General features: G+C 45.8%; 1 pseudogene; it reads left to right on the top strand.

Annotated features, from left to right (window-relative positions):
* Positions 1-209: 209 nt before the first annotated feature.
* Positions 210-613, top strand: LOC145360191 (histone H3-like; annotated as a pseudogene).
* Positions 614-3,802: the final 3,189 nt, after the last annotated feature.

Genomic DNA, 3,802 nt, shown 5'->3' with positions numbered 1-3,802 from the left:
TGTCATTGTTCGGATACAGCTGGCTCCCTTTTGCAGATATATTTTCCCATGAATGTATCCATGCAGATACAGAGTTTCTCCGGCCGTTTCTTATGAACCATTTTCTAACTTTTGAAACTTCTCTTTTTAAACGGGTTGGGACTTCTCTGCTCCCCAGAACTTCAGAACTTTGCTGCCATCGCTGACAGAGTTGTATCACGTGAAGGGAAATGGCCAAAACCAAACAAACAGCCCACAATCCACCGGGGACAAAGCCCCCCCTCAAGCAGCCGGCTACCAAGGCAGCTCACAAGAGCACCCCGGTGACTGACGGTGTGAAGAAGCCTCACCGCTACCGTCCCGGCCCTACGGGAGATTCGCCATTACCAGAAGTCCACTGAGCTGTTGATTCGCAAACTGCCTTTCCAGCGCCTGGTGCGGGAGATCGCCCAGGATTTCAAGACTGACTTAACGCTTCCGGAGCTCAGCCATCATGGCCCCTCAGGAGGCCAGTGAGGCTCACCTGGTGGGGCTCTTCGAGGACACCAACCTGTGCGCCATTCACGCCAAGCGTGTCACCATCATGCCAAAGGACATCCACCTGGCCCAGAACATCCGTGGGGTCCGCGCCTGAATCTGACGTTTGCTGCATAGGAATGAACAATCCCTCAGTGCAGGGATTGTGACCCAGATACCCCACAAGTTCCTCTCAGATCGGGAGCCTGGCAATCTCAGCCTCTTCCCGTACTTCTGAAACAGGTGCTGCAGCTCCTTGGGTTTTCCCCATTCCACCCAAAACAATGTTCTGTGTTCGCTTTCCTCTCTTAAAAAAATTCAACTGCCTTTTCTTTCCTTAAGTACAAAATCACAGCAGTTGCTTCCGAAGGTTATTTTCTCTTCGATTTTGCATATTTCTAAATTTGTGACTGCCCTGGCCAATTCAGTTTTGCTATGTATCTGTACCTCAGGGTCTGGCGATATCTCAACATCATACTACTCACATGGCTTGGCCACAGGCAGTGTCCTCCTAACCCACCCAACTCTCATCCCCAACGTCTTCCATTTTATCCCCATTACCACTGTAATGATGCACACTGCAGACTTTATCAGGATCACAGAGGGTATTTATTAACAAGGAAAAACTGTACTGAGACCCACAGCCTCACAGTGCCCTGTAGCTGCCCATCAGTTGCCCCAGTCCCTATATGCCTTCTACATAACTTCAGACTGGCTAAAGGAGGGACAGGATTGGCAACTCAATATTCCAGGGTACAGATACTGTAGGAAAGATAGAACAGGAGGTAAGAGAGGAGGGGGGAGTTGCTCTTTTGATGAGGGAAAACATCATGGCCGTACTGAGAGGGGATATATCCGAGTATTCGGCCACTGAGTCTATATGGGCGGAACTGAGAAACAAGAAGGGGGAAATCACTTTGACAGGGTTGTACTACAAGCCCCCAAATAGCCAGCAGGAAATTGAGGAGCAAATATGTAACGAGATTACAAATAGTTCCAAGAAAAATAGGGTGGTAAAAGTAGGGGATTTTAACTTTCTCAACATTGACTGGGACAGCCATAGTGTTAAAGGGTTGGACGGAGAGAAATTTGTTGAGTCTATTCAGGACGAATTTCTCATTCAGTATGTGGATAGCCCGACTAGAGAGGGGGCAAAACTTGACCTCCTCTTGGGGAATAAGGAAGGGCAGGTGACAGAAGTGTTAGTGCAGGATCACTTTGGGACCAGTGACCATAATTCTATTAGTTTTAAGATAGCTATGGAGCATGATAGGTCTGGCCCGAAAGTTAAAATTCTAAATTGGGGCAAGGTCAATTCTGATGGTATCAGGCAGGAATTTTCAAAAGTTAATTGGGAGAGTCTGTGCGAAGGCAGAGGGACGTCTGGTAAGTGGCACGCTTTCAAAAGTGTATTAACCAGGGTTCAGGGTAAACACATTCGTCTTAGAGTGAAGGGCAAGGCTGGCAGAAGTAGGGAACCCTGGATGACTCAGGATATTGAGGCCCTGGTCAAGAAGAAGAAAGAGGCACATGACGTGCATAGGCAACTGGGATCAGGTGAATCCCTTGCAGAGTATAGCGTGTGTAGGAGTAGAGCTAAGAGAGAAATCAGGAGGGCAAAAAGGGGACACGAGATTGTTTTGGCAGATAAGGCAAAGGAGAATCCAAAGAGCTTCTACAAATACATAAAGGGCAAAAGAGTAACAAAGGAGAGAGTAGGGCCTCTTAAGGATCAACAAGGTCATCTATGTGTGGATCCATGAGAGATGGGTGGGATCCTAAATGAATATTTCTCATCAGTATTTACTACTGAGAAAAGCATGGATGTTAGGGAACTTGGGGAAATAAATATTGATGTCTTGAGGAGTGTACATATTACAGAGAAAGAGGTGCTGGAAGTCTCAAAGCGCATCAAGGTAGATAAATCCCCAGGACCTGATGAAGTGTATCCCAGGACATTATGGGAGGCTAGGGAGGAAATTGCAGGTCCCCTAGCCAAGATATTTGAATCATCACGGGTGAGGTATCTGAAGATTGGAGAGTGGCAAATGTTGTGCCTTTGTTTAAAAAGAGCTGCAGGGAAAAGCCTGGGAACTCCAGGCCAGTAAGCCTCACATCTGTGATGGGTAAGTTGGTGGAAAGTATTTTAAGAGACAGGATCTACAGGCATTTAGAGCTGCAAGGACTGATTAGGGACAGTCAGCACGGCTTTGTGAGTGGAAAATCATGTCTCACAAATTTGATTGAGTTTGTTGAAGGGCTTACCAAAAAGGTAGATGAGGGCAGTGCAGTTGATGTTGTCTACATGGACTTTAGCAAGACATTTGACAAGGTACCACATGGTAGGTTGTTGCATAAGATTAAATCTCACAGGATCCAGGGTGTGGTGTCTAAATGGACACAAAATTGGCTTCTTGACAGAAAACAGAGGGTGGTTGTAGAGGGTTGTTTTACAAACTGGAGATGTGTGATCAGTGATGTGCCTCAGGGATCCGTGTTGGGTCCACTGTTATTTGTCATTTATATTAATGATTTGGATGAGAATATAGGAGGCATGGTTAGTAAGTTTGCAGATGACACCAAGATTGGTGGGATAGTGGACAGTGAAGAAAGTTATTTCCAATTGCAATGGGATCTTGATCAATTGGGCCAATTGGGCTGCCAATGGCAGATGGAGTTAAATTTAGACAAATGTGAGGTGATGCATTTTGGTAGATTGAACCAGGGCAGGACTTACTCAGTTAATGGTAAGGCATTGGGGAGAGTTATAGAACAAAGAGATCTAGGGGTACATGTTCATAGCTCCTTGAAAGTCACGGGTGGCCAGAGTGGTGAAGAAGGCATTCGGCATGCTTGGTTTCATCGGTCAGAACATTGAATACAGGAGTTGGGATGTCTTGTTGAAGTTGTACAAGACATTGGTAAGGACACACTTGGAATACTGTGTGCAATTCTGGTCACCCTATTATAGAAAGGATATTATTAAACTAGAAAGAGTGCAGAAAAGATTTATTAGAATGCTACTGGGACTTGATGGATTGAGTTATAAGGAGAGGCTGGATAGACTGGGACTTTTTTCCCTGGACCATAGGAGGCTGAGGGATGATCTTATAGAGATCTACAAAATAATGAGGGGCATAGATCAGCTACATAGTCAATATCTTTTCCCAAAAGCAGAGGAGTCTCAAACTAGAAGGCATAGGTTTAAGGTGAGAGGGGAGAGATACAAAAGTGTCCAGAGGGGCAATTTTTTCACACAGAGGATAGTGAGTGTCTGGAACAAGCTGCCAGAGGTAGTAGTAGAGGC

Source organism: Carcharhinus amblyrhynchos, chromosome 30, assembly GCF_965287045.1.
Source record: "Carcharhinus amblyrhynchos chromosome 30, sCarAmb.v2.hapA, whole genome shotgun sequence".
NCBI lineage: Eukaryota > Metazoa > Chordata > Chondrichthyes > Carcharhiniformes > Carcharhinidae > Carcharhinus > Carcharhinus amblyrhynchos.
Note: the sequence above shows the minus strand (reverse complement) of the source record. Positions and strands in the feature narration are given on the sequence as shown.